At 44.7% G+C, this 23,551-nt stretch overlaps 1 protein-coding gene across 26 annotated transcripts in view; it reads left to right on the top strand.

Moving 5' to 3' along the window:
* The window catches only part of CAMTA1 (calmodulin binding transcription activator 1), a 913,810-nt gene that overhangs the window by 694,944 nt on the left and 195,315 nt on the right, over window positions 1–23,551 (top strand). The gene's annotated exons all lie outside the window — the stretch shown is intronic.

The following is a 23,551-nucleotide window of genomic DNA, read 5'->3' as shown; positions in this document are numbered from 1 at the left end:
CCGACTCCAGGACTGACCCTTGGGGCACTCTGCTTGATACCGGCTGCCAGCTAGACATGGAGCCATTGATCACTACCCGTTGAGCCTGACGATCTAGCCAGCTTTCTATCCACCTTATAGTCCATTCATCCAGCCCATACTTCTTTAACTTGCTGGCAAAAATACTGTGGGAGACCGTATCAAAAGCTTTGCTAAAGTCAAGGAATAATATGTCCACTGCTTTTCCCTCATCCACAGTGCCTTGTCATAGAAGGCAATTAGGTTAGTCAGGCATGACTTCCCCTTGGTGAATCCATGCTGACTGTTCCTGATCACCTTCCTCTCCTCCAAGTGCTTCAGAATTGATTCCTTGAGGACCTGCTCCATGATTTTTCCAGGGACTGAGGTGAGGCTGACTGGCCTGTAGTTCCCCGGATCCTCCTCTTTCTCTTTTTTAAAGATGGGCACTACATTAGCCTTTTTCCAGTCATCCGTGACCTCCCCCAATCACCACGAGTTTTCAAAGATAATGGCCAATGGCTCTGCAATCACATCCTCCAACTCCTTTAGCACCCTCGGACGCAGCACATCCGGCCCCATGGACTTGTGCTCGTCCAGCTTTTCTAAATAGTCCTGAACCACTTCTTTCTCCACGGAGGGCTACCAAATTGTGTGCTGTTTTTTCTTATGTGGCCTGATGTCCACTAGAGGCTGAACTGAGTTCACTAACTTACAACTGCAGTGAACTATGCAAATCTAATTCAAGGAGTCAGCTCTAAGGAGTCTTCCGCTTCCTTGGCGTTCTGCCAGTAAAAAGCTCAGCTAATCCTGAACTGGCACTGGTGAAGAGCTCAGAGAAACTTGAATAAGCACCATAGACGGTCCAGCCACACTGGCCTTTTCCTTGCAGCTTGTCACCACCGTTCACTGTGTGGTATTGGGTTATCGTGCTGGAAACAGACAATAGGTTGGAACTACCCAGCCAGATTGTCTCTGAGGCCAGCACATTAACATGGCTTCCCTAATTTATCACAACATGTGTGTATTTTTCTGGGCTGCAGTGGTGATTCCACCAGGTATGCTCAAAATCCCTCATGCTGGAATTCAGATCATGGGTAGCTCTAAAGGGACACTTGCAGCAGGGTCAAGGGCTGGGGAGATTTCCTGTGTAAATGCCTCCGCTTATTAGGGAAAGGTGCTGGATTGACAGCCCCAGAAACCAAAGCCCACCATATGTTAGGACGGGAGTAGCAGACAGCAGCAGTGCTATTCTCCTGCACACCCCCACTGCCTATGCCAACATGCCTCCTGTCTGACCTGGAGGCAGGGCCGGCACCAGCTTAACAAGCAGGTGCTTTGGGCGGCCAAGGGAGAGGAGCGGCACCTGCGGCAATTCGGGGGCGGCAGGTCCCTCACTCCCTCTAGGAGCGAAGGACCTGCTGCTGAACTGCCGCCCCCGATGAAGGCTTTTTTTTTTTTTTTTTTTTTTGCTTGGGGCGGCAGAAATGCTGGAGCCAGCCTTGCCTGGAGGGAACCCTCCACCCCCTTAAGAGTGAGAGAATAGACCAGCGTCAAAGCACATTTCACACTGGACACTGAAGTAAAGGTCTCTTCTAATGACCTAGGAATGAAGGCTGAAACTCAGAGCCTTTTCTTAAAAAATCTTTGTGCATTTTCCCCTGTGATTGGCTGGAATGTTTTACTGGTATTTGTAGCTGGTGATACCTCCTTTGAGATTATTAATACTCTTTTAGCACCTGGGCAGTTGCAGAGAGTAATGTATGATACCTACTAGCAGGGCAGGTGCAGGCTCCCTGGCATTGATTGCCTGGTACTCTCAGCCGCAGCCAGGGGAATCACATCTTTCAGTTTTGATGGCCTTAGAGCGTCAAACAGAAAGGTTGTCCTTATACTTCATGTGATAATGAATAAAAAGCCTCAATCTGGCCCATGAAAATGAATGAGTTCTCTCTAAAGTGCTTCAATATTGGGATGCATCTAAATCAGATTATTCAGTGTGGGGTAAATTTCCACCACTGGGTTAGCAGCTTTTCCTAAATATGAACTGTGTATGATTCCGAACTGAATACCCTTCAGAGTTATTTAAGAGGTTCTCATGTTTCCATTTTGATTATATGTTTCTAAATTATACATTAAACTTCTCAGGGTGAGTAATGCCTCACAGCTTCCCCATGTCAGACTTAATGTTACTTACTCGACTGCAGCTTCAGGTTTACATGGAGAAGGCGAACACACTGCTTTTCTCTTCCATTTATCTTCACATTCAGTGCTAGGATAGAAACAAAAGCCTGAGACATGTAACCGCTATTTGTGTTCTCTGGTGTTTCCAAGGCTTGGCACATGTTACTGCTTAAGTCGCTTTGCCACCTGTCCTATCCCTGCTCTGGCTTTCGGGTTCTCATCCAGTTTATCCGAAAATTTGTCTTAGGGGAATCAGAGTTATTTCTAATATTTGAACTAACCAGCTCTGTATCCCAAGACTCAAAGGCCCTGGTTCTCCTCTCACCATCCCTGGTGTGAATCAGGGGTAATTCCACTGAAGTCATTCGAGTTATATGAGCATAAATATGGTGTATGTGCAAAGAGAATCAGGTCCACAACCTTCTCTTGTGTGGAAGCAACAGAAATTCTCTGCATTAGAACTAAAGAAGTGGAGACAGGGAGAGACAGGGCCGGCTCCAGGGTTTTTGCCGCCCCAAGCGGCGGGGGGAGTGCCTGCAGATGCCAGGGCAGCGTGCGGTTGTCCCCGTGTCCTTTTTTTGGAGCTGGAAGGAGTGGTGCAGCCACGGCACTGTCCCCTTCTTTGTGTGGGGAGTACTGGGTTTGGGGCTAAGGCAGTTATGCCACTCGCCTAATGATGGCAGCTGGGTCAGGCTGTAAGCTCCACGCGTGATTCCTGGAGACAGAGATGAAAGAAATCCCTGATAGTATTTACCTAAACCAACCCTATGCTTGGCTGTCAGCAGAAAGAGGTTTGCATGAATTTTACCCCAGGTGGTGATGGCTGAGTGGGGCTGGGGAAAGCTGTGCTTGAGTGGGCTTTTCTTCTGTTCTCATTCCAGACATGCTGAGCTTGGAACTGAGTAAATGCTAGTATCTCTGGCATGAAGGAGTGTTGGCATATCTCACACTGTATGTTGCTAGCAGCATCTCTAGCAGCTGCATTAGGTACAAGCTGTGGCAGTTTCCATGGTCATTGGCCCTTGTCCAAGGCAGGATCCTATGTAAAGTGCAATTTGTACTGTTCCCATTATCATTAGCATAAACTAAACCGTGCCCCACATCCTGAAAACAAAAAAAGGGTAGGTATAGCCTGACCATGCAAAGCATTCATGGGGAAAGACAAGAACAAAGCCGGTGAATCCAGACAAATGCTTTAAGACCCTCATCCAGTTCTCTATACAGCATGAGACTTAGGGTATGTCTACACTACGAAATTAGGTCGATTTTATAGAAGTCTATTTTTATAAATTGATTTTATACAGTCGATTGCGTGTGTCCCCACTAAGCGCATTAAGTTGGTGGAGTGCGTCCTCACTACCGTGGCTAGTATCGACTTATGGAGTGGTGCACTGTGGGTAGCTATCCAACAGTTCCCGCACTCTCCGCCGCCCACTGGAATTCTGGGTTAAGTTCCCAATGCCTGATGGGGCAAAAACATTGTCGCGGGTGGTTTGGGGTACATGTCGTCAGTTGCACCTCCCTCCATGAAAGCCACAGCAGACAATCGTTTTGCGCCTTTTTTCCATGGGTTACCCGTGCAGACACCATACCATGGCAAGTATAGAGCCCGCTCAGCTCACCGTCACCACTGCTGTTGTGGGCAAGTCTACTGTGGGGGCTGCTGTGATCCAAGTAGCCAATGCAATCATTGACGTTCTGTTATCAAGGGTAGTGACTCTGGGAAATGTGCAGGCCTTTTCAGATTTTAGGTGCATCATATTCCTGTCCTTTGTCGCTGGTGAAGAAGTCTTGCAGCCGTACATTCCAGTCCAGTCGGCACTGTAACACTCCATAGCACTTCTGTGGTTGACACATGTAATAGCTCCAGGGCTCTTGCTCTTTTGCCTTATCCGAGGTGCCTTGCCCTACCAGGACCTCCAAGCATTCGACACAGACGCACCTGCAGCAGCTGGCATTGCTACACAGCAGCAGCTCCTTGCCTTTGCAGCAGACGGTGCAGTAGGACTGGTACCCGTCCTCATCGAACATGTAGCTTGGCTGGGGTTTCTGGGAACGTCTTCCCTGCCCAGCTCCTAGCAACCTCCAGGGCATGGTGTACGTCTCCACCACATCCCCTGCAGCTCTGCTCTCCTGCTTCCCAGCGACGAGCTCTGGGGATCCGTTCTGGTCCTCCTGCGTGCTGCTGGCAGACGTGGTGCTGCTGCTCTGGGAGGACTCCTTGGAATCTTCCTCAGTGAGGTCAATCAGGGGCGCCTGGACAGACATGGCCATCCTCCTCGTAGAGCACCGAATGGGAGCCAGAGACTCCAGCATGGGGCGGGGGTCGCTAGCTGGAGGATTCTCTGAGACTTGAAGTCCTTAAATCACAGGATTTGGGGACTTCAACAGCTGAGTCAAAGGAAAGGGGGTGGGTCAGCTTTTGTGGCCTGCATCATGCGGGAGGTCAGACTAGATGATCATACTGGTCCCTTCTGACCTTAAAGTCTATGAGTCTATGACTCCAGGTCATTCTCTTCTTTAAGTTTTGTCTCATGGAGATTCAGTCCTGTCTGGAATATCATGCGAGCTGGAGGATTCTGCTTCAGGCTGCTCTCCCAGCTGGCAGCACCACGCGGTCGCACCTACCCCAGGAGGAGGGAGCGATATAGTCTACTTACTGGACCTTGCTGCACAATAATTCTGTTTTGGAAATCACTCCGATTCTTGGGTGATGGGCACCGTAAGCACCTAGAGAGAGGGATAGAGAGGATTGGTTGTAGGTACAACAGGGCATGCTTCAAGTGTATCTTGTATGTGTGTTTGTGTATATATGTAAGCAGGGTCTGAATGAACTCTCCCCTGACAGCTAGCTGGGATGGGGAGAGACTTCAGGAGCAAACCGTATTTACATGAACACACTTACTCTGCCAAGATATCCAGCAGATAGAGCGGTGTTGCTCAAAGTGATCAACTTTGATTGGTGTTGGGTTACAAATCACTTTAGTACTGAATGTAGGAGTAGTGAAATGCTGTTATCAGTGTTGTTTTTATTGTATGGGAGCAGAACTGTGCTTAACCTGTCCCAAATGAGGGGGTCACCCTCAGCTGAAAGGACCTCGTTAAGCCGGGGGCTTGAATGCCAGCCCCCTGTGAAAGGAAGAGGGGGAGAGACAGATGTCCCATCCAGGAGGTGTGGACTCTCCCTAAGGGTCCCCAGTCTGGTTTAACTGGCTCCTCTCCACTGTCCTTCTGTTCAAAAACAGAGCTAAACAGGCTTCATTAGGAGCCTTTTGTTATGTTAAGTACTCAGTGAGAGCTGAAATCACTTGTGGTGGGGCAGTGTTTCTGTTCAGCCTGCTGAGAGCTAAAAATCACTGAGGCTGACCTACAGAGGTCACAGCAGAGAGGCAAGTGGCAACATGAGGTGACTGACGGGCGGACAGTGAAAAAGTGGCGATCAGCCGGTGATCCATCATCAGGGTGGCCAGGAACAGTGGCTGGCAGGGCGGCCAGGCGGTGAAGAGCAGAGGCCGGTGAGGTAGCCAGCCAGAGCAAGTGCTCAGATGGTGGAGCAAGCCAGGTGTCTTCTTCCCTGAATGGGAGGTGAACTCACACAGGTACACTTCTGGACACTGGGTCCTCACTGACCAAGGACAACCACTGCGAGTTGGGTGTGGCGAGGGGGCAGAGGGCACAGTTAAGGAACTTTTGGTTATAGAACTCAAGAACATAAGGTAGAAGACTCTGCCCCGTGCACTCTCGGGTGGGTGTCCTGCTCACAGTTTTAGGTTTATGAAACCTGCTTGTGGCATTTTCCCTAATTAATGTCGGGTGACTTCCCTCCTTTCATTAAAAGTTTCTTTGGTACACTCAGACTCTGTGCTTGCAAGTGGGGAAATATTGCCTTTCAGAGGCACCCATGGGAGGGGTGTAATTTTCCCAGGTTACTGGGTGGGGGCTTGAGCTGGTTCCGTGTTGTATTGTTGAAAAGGAACCCCTAGATATTGAACCCGGCCCTGGTTGCTGTCGGCTCCACCTATAGATAGATATAATATCATCTCATTTGTTTACCCCAGTGAAAGATCCTTGGAAAGCATTCTATTTGCTTAGGTTCATTCTTCTTTTCTGTATGACCCAGACACCTAGCTGCAGATGAATCTGGCACTCATCAGTGGATTGGCCAAACTATTCAGTGTATATGAAAAAAGGTCCTCAAAAGGCTTTTCATACAAAAAAATGATCACAGCAATTTATTATCTCTAAGTGTTGTCTTTAGTTGACAAGAGGCTGATAGGGTGTTTGTTGTGATTTTAGGTGCTAGAGACCTCCAAATGTGTTGCCTTTTTCCCCCCTGCCACTATATCTGGAGACTGATGGTGTTTGGTTAAGTGCAGCTTTAAAATTGAAAACCAAGCAATTTACCTTCAATGGCTTTTCAGAATTTTGTGCGACAAGACACCGTTAAGAAGAAATAGATCCCTTTCCATTTTAAGTGCTACATATTAACGTTGGTTTCCTCAGTGAGATTAGTGGGTTTAGCTGTTGGAATTCAGCTACTGCTCTCGCCTTACAAAAACGGCTTCTTTTCTCTAGGTACTCATGGTGAGCTTGTTTCTAGGGCTACATCAATTTGTTCTGTAATGTTGGTGTTACACAAAGATGGGAAGGAAGAAATTCCTAACTCTAGCTTTCTGTCTTCCAGCCTCCTTGTGATGTGCTTCCTTTTTTATTTCTTGTACTGGGTTTTAAATAATTCAGTCCCAAGGAACCTAGTGAAGTTCCCTGTGTTCCAATATTGCTGCTGTCTACCTGTGGTCTAGCTGCTTCTTTGGCCCCATTACTTTAATATACAGATGGTCTGTAATCCTGATGCTGTTTCAAGTACCATTTGCATTATGTTGAACTTCATTTTCCTCTGATGTATAAATGATTTGATCCATTTTGTAGGGTGCAGTGTGCTCACTAGCCATGCTCCCACTATTTTTCCTTTGCTGTTTTCCTTTGTAGAAATTAGTAGATATGGGAATCAATGCTGCTCTTTCACTAAATGCAACCATTCAAACTCCAGAATCTGAGCAGTTTCTTCTGAGCTGCAGCGTGTTCCTACTCTTCGTGTCACCCCAGCACCTTGTTATGTTTACATTCCTATGACAAAACACTGTATGTTTTCAGCAAAATTAATCAGTGTAATTATGTATGATTTTCAATGTCGGGTTCAGCTCAAATGTTGATTTGGAATGGTGATTAGCCCCCTCAAAGTCAATGAGAATGGAGAACTAATCTGGTTGTGCTCAGACTGGTTTTTTTTAAGGTTTTGAAAGATGCCATTTCTCTCCATTGATGAATTTAACTTTTGCTGTGAAACCCCCAGTATTAACATTGAATTGAGACACTATTGGGATAGTATTTAAACTAGGCTGCTGGGCATTGGTTTGCTTTAAGTCGTCGTCTCTTTGCTCTTGTTTGCGCAGGCTGCCATTATTCAGACAGGGTAAAGCTGTGCTGTGTGATGTGATTTACAGCACCTCTGCACCTGTCTGTTTGGCCAACGTTACATGAAGTGAAATCTTGAAATTAAGCTTCAGTCTATTCTCTGGTCCTTGAGCCTTCAGCTTCTAAATTCTTCTAAAAAACTGTCACCCATTCTTGTTGCAATATATGTAAACACTAGAGTTTCTTGAAACAGCATCCACCAACTGAAATGCCTGCCTGCGCATTCCTCTCTCATTGCAGTCCCTGCCATAAAGTCATTGCACATTTGCAAGGATTAACCATGCTTGACAGGCTGTGCTCATAAAAGGACACAGTGGAATGAGTACTGAAACTTAATATGCTCATCATCACATCAGTAGCTATTGTCTGCAAGTTGCTGTATTGGAGCTTGCTTGTAAGTCACTAAACTACAAATTGGGAACAGTGCATAAAAATCCTAGACAGAAACAAAAAAACAGTTCAGGAGCTGGAGCACCCGAAAATGGGATGACTCTGAAAGCTACAAATAGCAGGGAGCCTGATCGGCACAAGGTCTAACAGAGCGTGCACCAGGAAGCGCTGACTCCTGAGGCTGCATTAGCAGAGCTTTGCACGGGAGTTGCTTGACAGCAAGCCAGGAAGGGAATGCACTTGTGTGTGGCCATATGGTCATCCACACAATCCATTGTGCCTGACGGATTTACAGTAGGTGAATGGATTAACTGGGTGGAAAGTGAGCAAAAGCAGGAGATGATACAGGCATGTATGCACCAATACTTCTCAATTTTAAAACTGGGTCGGCAACTACAAAAAGTCACGTGCAATTATAGGTGAATGAAACATCCAGTAATTAGGTACAGTGTCCATATGGATTGCTTAACCTAGAGCTCAGAAAAGAGAGCACTATCTTGTGACACAGGGAACTGGATGTTGTAGCAATGAAGAGAACAGTCATGCCTCTTGCATTCATGTTAACGGCTCTCAGCCTATATGCAGCCCGCAGCCCAACACTGGAACAACCTCACTATTGGTCTAAGTGGCCCAAATCTGTTGATTTTAAAGTTGAGTTTTCCCTATTTATTAGCCCTTCCTCGTTTTTCTCTCCTCCTTCTTTCCCTAGTTCAGTCTTTACTTTTACTTTGCTCTTTCATTTTAGCTGTTTTAATCCTTAAAATTAATCACAGGTGCCCTCCAAAGGGGTGTTCCCCTGACTACATACATACAACTTTCAGTGCTTGAACTGGGGGAAAATGTGATAGCAATTCTAACTATGGGGCCTGCCATAACATTACATCAAGAAAAGAAAAGCTGTAAATTGCAGAAGGGTTTCTCATTTTCCAAGGATTTATAGCACTAGGGAGTTTCTCTCACACACACCCCTCTCCTCCCACCCCTCAAACACAAGAACAGATCTGCTTCATTTGGCCTCTGAGAAGGTCTTTCTGCCTTTTTCAGCTTTGATGAGACTAGTTTTAAACACAGATTTCCTTTCTTGCTCTGAGCCAAAGCATTATTGTCAATAGGGTTGCCAACTTTCTAATTGCACAAAACCGAACGTCCCTGCCCCGAGGCCCCGCCCCACCCCTTCTCCGAGGCCCTTCCCCCCCTCCCTCTGTCACTCGCTCTCCCCCACCCTCACTCACTTTCACCAGGCTGGAGCGGGGGGTGAGGGCTCTGGGGTGAGGCCAGAGATGAGGGGCTTGGGGTGTGGGAGAGGGCTCTGGGCTGGGGCAGCAGGTTGGGATTCAGGGGAGGCATGGGCCCTAGGCTGGGGGTGCGGGCACCAGGTGGGGCCAGAAATGAGGGGCTCTGGGCTGGGGCAGGGGACTAGGGTGCAGGGGGTGCAGGCTCCCTCTGGGGGTGCAGGCTCTGGGGTGGGGCCAGGAATGGGGTTTGGGGTGCAGGAGGGGGCTCCAGGCTGGGGCTGAGGGGGTTGGAGTATGGGAGGGGGTGAGGACTCTGGCTAGGGGAGAGGGCTCTGGCGTTAGGCTGGGGATGAGGGGTTTGAGGTGCAGGAGAGGGCTCCGGGCTGGGGCAGGGGGTTGGGGTATAGGGGGCAGTGAGACCCTAAGCTGGGAGTGTAGGCTCTGGAGTGGGGTCAAGGGGGTGCAGGAGGGAACTCAGGGCTGGGGCAGGGTGTTGGGTGGGTTTGGCGTGCGGGATCCGGGAGGGAGTTGGGTGCGAGAGGGGGCTCCGGGCTGGGGCAAGCGGTTGGGGTGCGGAAGGTGGTTTGGGGTCCCAGCGGCGCTTACCATGGCTCCCAGGAAGTGGCCGCCAGATCCCTGCGGCCCATAGGCAGAGGCGCAGCCAGGGAGCCTCCGCACGCTGCCCTGGCATATGCAGGTGCTGCCCCCGCAGCTCCCATTGGTCGTGGTTCCTGGCTAATGGGGGGAGCTGCTTAGCCAGCACTCGGGGCGTGGGCAGCGCGTGGAGCCTCCCTGGCTGCCCATGTGCCTGGGGCCCACAAGGACCTGGCGGTCGCTTCCGGGAGCCGCACAGAGCTAGGGCAGGCAGGGAGCCTGCCTTAGCCTCCGGCTCCCGCCGCACCACCCACTGGACCTTTACCGATTGGAGCCACCAGGGTCCCTTTTCGACCGGGTGTTCCAGTCGAAAACTGGACGCCTGGCAAACCGAATTGTCAGTATTCTAGAACTGAGTTCAGTAGAGCTACACTGATTTACACCAGCTGAGGATGTGACACAGTAAAATGGGGTTTAACCCAGATCCCTGCAGTATCTCACTAGATACATTCCCCTACTTCAGGACCTAGCCATTTATCATTATCATTTGTTTATGATTTTCCATCCACTTTTCAATCCATATAACCTTGTTCATATCCAAGTCATTTTTAATTGACTGTGTGAGGCCTCATAGCAAATACTTTCCAGTATCTCCATATAGTGCAACTACTGGGTAACTTCATCTGTTTATTTTGTGATTCTATTAAAAAAGAAAATCAAGCTTGTCTGGCACAACTTGTAAATGTGGGGCTGTGGCAGAATGAGGCCATATGTTCAGTACCGGTGTTTGTTTATGTAGTGCAGTGATAGTCCTATCCAACACAATGGTTTTGTTCAAAGGGGAAGTGAATATGGGAGGTAGCATTCTAAAGTAGAGCATTGGGGAAGCTGTTCAGTATGTTCTCAACTGATAGACCTGCAGTGCTACACTGGCTAGTGAACATATGGGCAAACAGCTGGTCCCTGAAAGATCTTTTCTATACTGGGCAAAAGCATCGCTGTCGGAAACACATTCACTAAAACGATGCTGAACATAAGTGTGAACAAGGGGTGTCGGGTTTAAAAACACATTCACTGTTTGTGCTTCTCTCTCAGCTAAAACATGTTAATATGTTTTCTTACACGAGTGTGCCCTAGGGTCAGCCATCAGCTACTGACACATTTTTAAAAAGGATTGTACTTACACACACCAAGGGCAAAATCATGTTTACCCCTGGTGTTCTAGTTAAAGCATTTTCTGACCTGATGCATTTCCCAGCATAGATAATGCCCAGCAGAACTTTCTTATGAACAGCGCTCTTGAAATTCAAGTGTATACTAACTTATCTGCTGCTTGCCATCTAGGACAACGAACTACAGTACCAAGCTTCCTGTCAGCCATGGAGCTCCCAAACAGGCAAGATCCAGAGACCAGGGCATGGACCCAAGACTGATCATTCTACTTTTACTGCCAGCAACTTTCCCCTAGAGAAAGTTTTGTTGTGGAAGCAAATTCTTTCAGCCCCTTCCCTAGACTTACCTCCAATCTGGGATCCATTTCTCACCCCAAATGCACACTTACTGCCCTGTGTCACTGGGAGTGAGCCCTCAGCTGAGGAACAGTGGATCGGATGCACTTCCGAGCTCATTAGTACAATTAGACAGTGGGAGCACATCAGAGTGATAGACAGGCTTTCCCTCTCCCCATGTTAAATGTGCATCTTCTTTAGCACTCCTGACCCCTTGCCCCAGAAACAAAATACTAGACCAAGAGAATGACAGGTGCCTTTAAATCTTGTGTCCTGAAAGTGTTTTACAACCACTAGCCAATTAAAAGTGGAAGGGTATGTGAACTTGTCCTGGGATCAACAGAGAACAAACTTCACACTCCCTTTGGAGCCAACTGTTCTGTATTTCAGCAGAGAGGAACTTGAACTCATTGTGAAGTACTTAGCCCCCTTACTTTAGCAAGTTTTTTTCCTGTGAAGCTCTTCAGAGCAGGGAGCACTTTAAAGATGACAGGATTCAAGAGAGATTAATTTGTTATTGTAGTCCTTTGGAAAGTGCAGTTGCGCAGAAACGAAGCTCCTGGGTCGTAACGAAGTTCAGATCAATTAAAACAATTTACTTTGTTGCTAATGATTTCAGACCATTGTAATTTATTGGTGAGTAAATGACTTCAAAAGCACATTCATTCAGTGACTGCACAGAGGGAATTTTAACAAGTTCTTGGATAAATTAAGTCTAGAATTTGGTAACAGATTTTTATTGTAAAACATTTAAAGTAGGCCTGTCACACAACTTTAAGGCTTCAAAGTTTCAGAAAACAATTACAACTTCTAATCAGTTCTTCAGTGTCCAAAGAAATGCAAATAGTAAGGGTAGTTATTGGGCTGGACTTGTAAACAGCCAACTAGTTAAAAACAACTCTTGTTCCTTGCAGAAGATGAGTATCTGATCTCCTCACTCATTCCCTGCCAACCGGAAGCAACACAAGTTGTGTCTGACTGACACTATTATGTCATAGAGTAAATTACATTTAGGGGGTTTCGATTTGTAATATTCACTAGTGCTTCCTTATGTAATGATTTTTGACATTATTAGATGGCATTGAAGTGACTTTAGGCTTTGTTGAGCCTTAATCAGGACTGACAAGAAAATTCCAGTGCTGAACCTTATTCCCTGAGAAACTGTATTGAGGAAGTTTATCCTGACTTTGCAAAAAGAAGAACAGGAGTACTTGTGGCACCTTAGAGACTAACAAATTTATTAGAGCATAAGCTTTCGTGGACTACAGCCCACTTCTTCGGATGCATATAGAATGGAACATATATTGAGGAGATATATATACACACATACAGAGAGCATAAACAGGTGGGAGTTGTCTTACCAACTCTGAGAGGCCAATTAATTAAGAGAAAAAAAACTTTTGAAGTGATAATCAAGCTAGCCCAGTACAGACAGTTAAGAAGTGTGAGAATACTTACAAGGGGAGATAGATTCAATGTTTGTAATGGCTCAGCCATTCCCAGTCCTTATTCAAACCGGAGTTGATTGTGTCTAGTTTGCATATCAATTCTAGCTGACTTTGTTATACTTACTGAAGTTTCTTCCTACCCACCGTTGTTGGTGCTGGCTGAGTCACTTGCATGCTGAATCATTCTACAAGGAGCCTGAATCTGACTCATTCTGTAGGTGTGTCTACACTGCAATTAAATCCCCAGGGCTGGCCCGTGCCAGCTGACTACGGCTAAGGGGCTGTCTAATTGCGGTGTAGGTGTCTGGCCTTGGGCTGGAGCCTGGGCTCTAGGACCCTGCGAAGTGGGAGGATCCCAGAGAATGGTAAAGTTCCTGAATGAGGAATTTAAAAACTTTAAAATATAAATATATTAAATGGATCACGTTTTTGAATGCATGAAAGTGAAACTCAGTGAAGTGCAGGAGCTGCACAAGACCGTAGGTACCAGTTAAGACCATTCCTGAAAGCCTTGTGCATCACATCCATACTGGGGTGAATTCACACTGATAGTGATTCTAAGTGACTCCAAATAGTTCCTGTTTTAAATAAAATATTTTAAATTAATTGTGACCTCCTTTCTTCAGTCCAGATGTCAGTTCAGGAACTTGTGCTCCCCCTTGGAAGCACTGATGACACTACAGGCATCTAATGCGAAGCATTTTCATGCTTTGTTCTGAATATTTACAGTCTCATTGACTCCAGCGGCGGATGCACAACAACCAGATCCCAGACTTTGGAAATAGTCCGGTGCTTCTTTTCTAGCAGATATGCATCTGTAACTTTGAAGCCTACGTGTTCCATAGCGTAGATGTTTATTTTGACATACTTTCTGGTTTGTCTTTGTAGTACTGGAGCAGTTGTCCCTCACCCTCTGGCTCATGGGGACGCCACCCCGCCTCAGTATGTCACCAGCATCACGGCCTACTGTTGGGGGAATTAGCAGAGTAGGTGCAGCGTCCTGGCCTTTGTACCAGGGTTAATTCCCAACGATCAAGAGGCCCTAGGCAGGGTAGAGCCGGTAAGCAATCTATAGCGCTAACCCGTAGGCAGGGGAGCGCTGGCAAGCAATGGCCACATGGCCTATGGCAGGGAGGCTGCCACCCCAGGGATGAGGGGCGGGCCTGCGTTCCCCTACCCCTGGCACAACTCCACTGCGTTCCAGCCCAGGGCCCACCATCGGGTCAACGGGGATCCTCCCGCAATATGCTGACCAGCTGTTAAGCCAAACACCATCAAACTAAACCCCTGCGCTACTTCCTACCCGAGTTCCAGATCCGGCTCCGTGGTCTCTGGTTCCTCAGGATATTCGGCCGCTTGCAGTCCCACCAGCTCCAACTCCTTCTTGGGCCCCTCCAGCTCCAGGCCACCGCCTGGCTGGGCAGCAGCAAGCAGGATGTGTCCATCTCCTTCCCTGGCTCGGTCTCCACTGGGCTAGGGGCTCTGCCTTTTATACTTCCTGCCCCGCCTCTCCACTTTTGGTGGGAGGCCCAGGCCTGCCCTGACTCCACCCAACTGAGCGGAGAGAGTGGTCCCTTCCCCTCTGGCTTGGAGGGAGGCCACATCGCCTTACTACAGTCTTTAATTATTTTCTTAATTAGTTCAGTTGAAGAAATAGTTTTCCTCCTGGCTAGCAATTTTCATTGCTGCATTACAGTGGACTGTGGTACTCCTACCACTTGGTATGTATCACCTCCCTTTATAGTGATTTTTTCCCATGAGTAGCCTCATGACTTACAACTGTGTTTCTGCGGAAATTACAAAGGAATGTGTGGGGTTGTAGTGTAGTAGGGCACTGGAGAATGTTGGCAACTGAGACAGCCTGTGCACATCACAGACTGCCCTACGTGAGGTCATGGTACAAAGAAAGAGGCAAAATCACACTTTGGGTTTATTCAGAAGACAGCACTATCCCAGTCAAAAGATCAACGCCTGTCAGATAGAGTCAGATTCACCTCAGCTAACCAGCTAAACCAAATGACAATGCTTCATTTCTTTTACTTGGCACCACTTTCAGTATTTACTTAAAAATTGTAGTTTGCTATCTCTAGCTACCTGCAAGAAGTGTGAGGCATCAGGCTGTGTCGCAGGGCAGCATAGCAATGAGGTGCTGAAGCAGTGTTGAAGTGTCAGGGCTTCACATAATGGGCTTAAGGTTAAGGCAGGACTTCTCAAACTGTTTCCCAGTGTGAACTGCATCATAATAAAGAGATCAGCTCATGCACACCTCAGCTCCCATATACAGTCACATGGACTCTTTCTCCCATTATTTGTCAGATAACATCTCTGTGGCATCTACAGCAATTGCTTACATGGAAAAGTGATATTAGGAAGTGGATATATTTTTAGTCCCTGTAATGCAGACTGTAAGAGCCAGCACCATGTAAATAGCCAGCTCTCCACAGACGACCACAAGTTGCAAGTTGGGAACCACTGGGTTCAAGTGTCAAAGGTGAAGAGAAGCCGACAGTGCGTCACTGAGAGAATTGCAAAACCAAATCGGTAGATTGTTCTGCCATGTATCTTTAGCAGAGGTATAAAATAATCATTAATAGAGAACAGGTGGGATCAGCATTTTGAGGATTTTGGATGGAAAGCCACTATATCTATGTAGGGATTAACATTATTGTTCGGCATGGTGGTTAAAGAGCATTTAATGAGCAATTATTTCCTTCTGTGTTAAATAATAATTATTGGGTGCAGGTTATTTTTGTAGCTATCTTTTGAAATAGTCCTTTTATAGAGGGATTTAGCAAAGAACATAAAGCTTAAAATTAAGAGTCAGTGCTAGTTTTCTCAGGGTCACTTATCCTATGGACAACCCTGATACAGCTTCAATTTGCCCACTTGGTAAAATTGGCTGTCACATGCCAGGGACAGCCAGATTTGTCAAGCCCCACACAGTTTTCCTTTATTAGTTCTATTGGTTTTATTGCCTTTCTGGAGCTTCAAGGGTTGATGGTTGTTTAGTAACAAGCACCTGGAAAATCATTCAAGTTGACAGTGCACTTTTAGATTCCATTTTTTCCTTGTTTCTGTATCTATAAAAAAGGATGACTAGATGACACAGTGAACTTGGTGGGGAATTTGTGATACTGAAAACAATGTCTGCCTTTCACTGTAGTCCAAATATCATACACAATAATATATTCACTTGGGATAATTTTACGTGTAATTCTGCAAATCTCAGCTATTTGAAGTGTATTTAATACCTTCTTGTCTTGCATGTAACAGCAATATCATTTCTGTGAAATGTGGGGATTTCAGACTTGGTGATGGGCTGGGATCAGAAACACCTATCCTGCCCATACAACATCAAAATGATGGTTCGGGCTGGCAAGCTTGGCAGCGATGATGTGATAGATGCATTCCTGGGATCCACCAAGGTCTGGATCTTGCCTTGTTCATTGCGTTATGTGCAGTTAGCACCATGCCAGAGAGCAAAAGAAAAAACACAGGAAAGGGGAAAGGGTCCTGCAGAGTCTCCTTCATATACATGCCCTTTTCAGCCAAACAAATGTGGTGTACAGTAGTAGGGAACTGAATCAATGACAGCCTCACAAATCCTATTGAGGAACATAGCAAGAAGAATGAACTCTGGCAAGTGTTAACAGTATAATTAGGTAGGCCAAGAAAGAATTTGAAAAGCAACTAGCAAAAGACACACAAACTAACAGTACAAAAAATGTAAAGTACATCAGAAGCAAGAAGTCTGTCAGACAATCGGTGGGGTCACTGGAGACTTTCAGTGCTAAAGGAGCACTAAGGGAAGACAAGACTGTTGCAGAAAAGCTAAATGAATTCTTTGCAGCAGTCTTCACTGAAGAAGATGTGAGGGAGTTTCCCACACTCTGCCATTCTTTTTAGGTGACAAATCTGAGGACCTATCCTAAATTGAGGTGTCAAGAGAGGTGGTTTGGGAACAGATTGGAACAAACTGATAAATTAAACAGTAATAAATCACCAGGACCAGATGGTATTCACCCAAGAGTTCTGAAGGAACTCAAATATGAAATTGCAGAATTACCTACTATGGAATGTAACCTATCTTTTAAATCAACCTCTGTACCAGTTTTCTGGAGGATAGCAATGTAATGTGGATTTTTTTTAAAAGGCTCCAGAAGCGATCCTGAAAATTTCAGGCCAATAAAGCCTTACTTCAGTACCAGACAAATTGGTTGAAACTATAGTGAAGAGAAGAATTATCAGGTACATCCATGATCACAGCATGTGAGGAAGAGTCAAACACAGCTTTTGTAAAGGGAAATCAAGCCTCGCCAGTCTATTTGAATTCTTTGAGGGTGTCAGCAAGTATGTGGACAAGGGTGATCCAGTTAATACAGTGTACTTGGACTTTCAGAGATCCTTTGACAAGGTCCCATACCAAAAGCGAAGTAAGGAGCCTGGGATAAGAAGGAAGGTCTTCTCCTGGTTAAATAACTGGTTAAAATGGGGCCAAAATTATAAATGGGTTCAAAATAAGATTTAGATAAGTTCATGGAGGATAGGTCCATCAATGGCTATTAGCTAAGAGGGTTAGGCATCCAACTCCATGCTCTGGTTGTCCCTTAAACCTCTGACTGCCAGAAGCAGGGAATGGATCACTCAATAATTACCCGTTCTGTTCATTTCCTCTGAAGCATCTGGCACCATCCACTGTTGGAAGACAGCATACTGGGCTAGGTGGACCATTGGACCGAACCAGTATGGACTTGCTTATGTTCGCGGGTGTGTGTGTGAGAAGGTCTTGGATATAGTGGCTTTAGTTTATTATCCTGCCAACCAGCAGACTGACTTGAGAAGGAAATAAGCACCAATTGTTTGAGAGAGAAATCTAGCATTAATTTATTAAGTCTTGGGTACCTTTCTGATCACTTACATACTTCCAGGTGTAAGTCAGAGGCAAGTTTTCCAGATTCATACAGTATTGAATAAGTTGAGGTGCAGTATGCATTGACAGGTTTCAGAGTAGCAGCCGTGTTAGTCTGTATCCGCAAAAAGAAGAACAGGAGTACTTGTGGCACCTTAGAGACTAACAAATTTATTAGAGCATAAGCTTTCGTGGACTACAGCCCACTTCTTCGGATGCATACCGAAGAAGTGGGCTGTAGTCCACGAAAGCTTATGCTCTAATAAATTTGTTAGTCTCTAAGGTGCCACAAGTACTCCTGTTCTTCTGTATGCATTGAGAGTCCTTCTGACTGTAACAACAATAATCATTCTGTATATCTTGAAGCATGGGGAAGAAAGGATCAGAGCCAGCTATAGTAGGGGATCTTTCCTGACACTTGTAGGTGTTTCATCATTAAATAGCCTCCGCATATCCAGAGAGATACTGAGTTTTTTCACATAATACTTTCCCTATAAGCAAAGCCCCAAGGTCTCAAAAGCAAGCGGCATAAGTATTTTTGCTGCTTCTGGCATCATTGTGTTGCTTACGCTTTTACAGATCCCGTTAGTATTCCCTGATGTGGTAGAAAGAGAGTATGTAGAATGGGAAGTATTTCCCCTTAAAGTTCACAGGGGAGGAGGAGGAATAGGATGACATGGTCTCCCATCACTTTTTAATAATACAGCTTGTTTGGTAACGTTTGAGAGTACAGTGTCGATTCTGCCCTCAAGATGTGAATCAAGACAAGCTGCTAACTCAATTATCTGATTCTGGCATTTAAGGACCCATTAGTAGTGAGTTTTTGCTATGTAACTGCAGGAGAACATTCAGTTTTATATTCACTTTGCATTTTTCACTTTTCAAGAACACTGGGTATCAGAAAAGTGACAGTATTGGGCTTATCCCAGCATTATTACTTCTGACTTCCCAAGTAACCGTTTCAAATGGATGGCGGACATTAACTAAGCTGGCAATATGATTTCAGTGGGTTGAGGTGAACATAACAGCTGTGCATGCCAGCAGCAGCATGTAAAGATTTTTGTTGTTACAGAAACCTCTGAAGCAGATAATACATGGAATTCCAGTGAGTTGAAACTTCCTGCTTTATCTGATGTTTCTCCTTTCACTTTGAAGCCAGAGGAGAATATTTCTGGCTCTGGAGGAGTAGACAAAGTAACACTGGCTCTTATATGTCACTTACACCTGTAAGACAAGAAGTCATTCACAACCATGTTTAAGTGGTGAGAGAAGCCCAATATGTTTATAGAGAGCCTCCATTCTGTACACCCTAGAGGATGTTAGTGCTATAAATCTTCACTATTTGCCCACTCTGGCAATATCATAGTGCAGTGATTTATGACTGCACACATACAGACACTTATGGTTGACAGCTACCTGTATATAAAAGGTATCTGGGATAGAATGCATGACCTTTCACTCCAAAAGCATAGGTCTTTGTCCAGTGAGCTAAAAGAGCATCTCAGCCAGGAAAAGGAAATGATGAAACATGTAAGAATGCCTGGCCTATATTCTGGTACCTTCCTATAGGGCGTTGTGTTATGTGTTTATATACACAAGACCTAGTGCTGAATTCTGCTCTCAGTTACACCTGTATAGCCTTTGTGTGTTGAATTGGGTTGCACAGGTACACCAAGAGCAGAATTTGTCCCTCTGAAAGGAAATGTGAAAAGTTTGTGATCCAAGCAGAACATAGGTAAATGATGATCCACCTTATGATGAGGAAGGGTCCAGCAATAGCAGGGAGGTTAGATATTACATAAGGACAAATGTAACTGTAGCTTCAGTAATCTGACACATCTAACAATAGATACTCAGATCAATTCTCTTGCTTTTATCTTTTCTTGAAGCTCAGCATGATGAAAAGTGACCTATATATATGGCTGATAAATGGCCAGAAACTTGCTGTATCTACTTTCTTTTGATATTCTTAAACAATTACTGCTGGTACGTTGCAAATTCATGGTCAAGGAGCTTAAGTGGTTAGTGAAACTTCCCAGTCAAGCGTTAAGGGGACTGGGTTGATCTGCCCTTGGGTTACCTCGCCAGTCAGAGTAAATACACTTTACAATGTCAGTGGAAGCAGCAGCATTTTCTATTATGATGGTACATCAAGTTTCTCTTTTTTCCCCTGTGTTCTGGGGTATTATTTGGTGTCTGCTACAGACCACCAGATCACACAGTGTATCTGCAATGTATAGGAGAAAAAAGCTGCGTGATCATCGGGGACTTCAATTTGAGTGACATATGCTGGAGGTCGTATTCTGCCTGTACTAAAACATCCTCGGAATTTCTAAAGAGTATAGATGACTATTTCCTAACTCAACAAGTGTTCCAACACAATGGAATCCTATATTAGACTTTGTCTTGAAAGATAAAGAGGAACTGATCATAGAACTAAAAATTAATGATAGCTTAGATACAAGTGATCATGATTTGATTACATTTATAAGGTGGAAACAGACTAAAGTCCAGACCAGTAATATACATATTTGGTGCCTTAAAAGGGCCAATTTCACAAAGCTGAAAACATGAGCCAAATCAGGTGATAAGAAAAATTTATCATAAAAATGTGAATGATAATTGGGAATTGTTTAAGAATACTTTACTAGAAGCCCCAAAAAACAAAATCCTACAATCGAGGAAGAAGTCCGTATTGGTTAAAAACCAACCTGGTTTAGAGGGGAAGTAAAGGCAGTTCTTTATATATTATATATACACGCACAACAAATGGAAAAAAGAAAATGATGGTAGTAATTAATATAAATCAGAAGCTTGGAATTGTAGAAAATTGATAAGGGAAGCAGTGACACAAGGAGAAATCTGTGGCCAACAAAGTTAAGAACAATAAGAAGGTGTTTTTAAAGTATGTTAGAAACAAAAAGAATTGTAAAAATGGTGTTCATCCATAGAATGGTAGAATTATCAATAATAATGCAGAAAAAACAGAACTGTTAAAAATATTTCTGTTCTGTATTGGGGGGGGGAAGGTGATGAGTCATATGATAACACTCTTTCCATTCTTTAGCATCTCAGGAAGATGTTAAGCAACAGTTAGTAAAGTTAGACATTTTCAAATCAGCAGGCTTGCAGCATCCAAGAATTGTAAAAGAGCTGGTAGAGGAGCTCGCTGGACCATTAATGTTGATTTTTACTAAGTCTTGGAACACTGGGGAAGTTCCAGAAGACTGGAATAAAGCTAATGTTGTGTCAATACATAAAAAGGGTAAAAGGGATGACCCAGGTAATTATAGACCCATCACTCTGACATCAATCTGGGGCAAGATAACGGAGCATCTGATATAGGACTGAATTAATCAAGAATTAAAGGAAGGTAATATAATTATTGCCAATCAACGTGGGTTTATGGAAGACAGGGCCTATCAAAGTAAGTGGGTGTTCTTTTTTTATTAAAGCTACAAGTTTGATTGATAAAGGAAATATTGTGCTAATGTAATATACTTAGACTTCTGTAAGGCATTTGATTTGGTACCACACAACATTTTGATTAGAAAACCAGAACAATATAAAATCAAATTGGAACACATTAAATGGATTAAAAAACTGGCTAACTGATAGATCTCAAAATGTAACTGTAAATGGGGAATCATCACTGAGCAAGTGTGTTTCTAGTGGAGTCCCACAGGGATCTATTCTTGGCCCTACACTATTGAAAGTTTTTATCAATGACCTTGAAGAAAATATAAAATCATCACAGATAAAGTTTGCAAATGACACAAATTGGGGATGGCAAATAATGAAAAGGAGAGGTCACTGATACAGAGTGAATTGATTTTTAAATTGGGTGAAAGGCAACAATATGCCTTTTAACATGGCCAGATGTAAATGTATACATCTGGGAATAAAAAATGTAGGCCATACTTACAGGATGTGTGGAAGCAGTGGCTCTGAAAAAGATTTTTTTTGGGGGGATAGGGGTGTGGATAATGAGCTGAACATGAGTTCCCAGTGCAATGCTGTGGCCTGAAGGGTTAATGCAGTTCCTTGATGCATAAATGGGGAAACTTGAGTGGGAGTAGAGAGGTTATTTTACCTCTGTATTTGGCTCTAGAATACTGTGTCCAGTTCTGGTGCCCACAATTCAAGAAGGATGTTGATAAATTAGAGAGGGTTCAGAAACGAGCCATGACAATGATTAAAGGATTAGAAACCCTGCCTTACAGTGATAGACGCAAGGAGCTCAGTTTGTTTAGTTTAAAGAGAAGGCTAAGGGGTGACTTGATTGCAGTCTATGAGTATCTACCTAGGGAAGAAATATTTGAAAATGAGCTCTTCAGTCTAGCAGAAAAAGGTATAAGATGCTCCAGTGGCTGGAATTTGAAGCTAGACACATTGACTGCAATAAGGCATACATTTTTAACAGTGAGGGTAATTGATCTTTGAAACAATTTACCAAGGTTCGTGATAGATTCTCCATCACTAACAATTTTTAAATCAAGACTGGGTTTTTCCCCAAAAGATCTGCTCTAGGAATTATTTTGGGGAAGATTTGTGGCATGTGTTGTACAGGAGGTCAGATTAGATGATCACAGTAGTCCGTTCTGGCCTTGGAATCTAGGAATCAGTGTCCAAGTTCTGCAGGGTGAACTTTTAATTCTTACTCCTAATATTTCTCTTTTACTCTGCAGCACTGAAGGACTTGTCACTATGAAAGAGAGAATCTGTACAATGATGTATTTACAGACTTAAAACATGTTTAAGTTGCTGAAGAAAAACTAGTTTTTCCTTGTAGAATATGCAAGAAGACTTTTGTCACCATTTGTCTCCCATGTTCTGTGCACCAAAGAAAAGTGTGAAAGAACAGTATGTTTGGAAGGGCACAAAAAGGCACTGAGACCCTGACAATTAGGAGAGCAGCCAGTCTCTGGCCTTCTTGTTTGAGATAGAAAGCCTTCAGGATGCCAGCTGGCTGCAACCTCCATACCATCAATGCCTGGAGGAGTCCTTAGCACTTTCTCAGTTATGTACATTGATTTGGTTGTGGTTTTTAAGGGAACCCTGTTCTTGGTTCTCAGTGCAATAGAAGGTGACTGAATGTGCAGCCAGTGCAATGTAAGGAGGAGTCTTTTGGCTCCTGGAATTTCTGTTGTTCTAACCTAGTGGTTAAAATGAGTGGTGGTTTGCATGTTATCTTTAAACAGGAGAGGTCAATTAGTTGGTCAGTGAATTATATTGATAGATCTAATTATTTCTGGGCTTGCTAAGAAACAACAGTTGTTTACTAAGAAACAGCTTGGATAGCTGTTTATTCCTTGGAGTGACCTATTTCTTAGATGTTACTTTCGATTAGAGTATGCTGAAGCCTAAAGGAACCCTTTGATGTATAGTCAGTTTCCTCAGTGTTCACTGACTTCAGAAGTTCTTCTGTTAAAGTTTAAACATTACCATGCTAAGCTCTCAGTGTGCTGGTTGTGGTTAGATGTTCGGCTGCATGCGTGTTCTCCCTGTGTGCTGCCCCAGCTCTGTGCAGACAGCTGGCACAGCAGATCTCGAGCAAATCGCCCAATGACCACAAGATCCATGAGGGTACGAAGGCGCCAGACTAGGTTTATTGTCAACGAAGCACGGTAATAGCACCTGGCAGACTCTATGAGGATGCTAAGACATGTATGCCCGTGATAAGGGACACAGTTCAGTGAATGGCGGGACTTTCCACTCCCCCCTTGGTCGGACAAAGATACTCCCTTTGAGATACATCTTTATACCCTGATACAAACAAGTTATGACCTACTGCCCCCCGTCATGGCTAGT

This window comes from Chrysemys picta, chromosome 21, assembly GCF_011386835.1.
Source record: "Chrysemys picta bellii isolate R12L10 chromosome 21, ASM1138683v2, whole genome shotgun sequence".
In the NCBI taxonomy this organism is placed as follows: Eukaryota; Metazoa; Chordata; order Testudines; family Emydidae; genus Chrysemys; species Chrysemys picta.
Note: the sequence above shows the minus strand (reverse complement) of the source record. Positions and strands in the feature narration are given on the sequence as shown.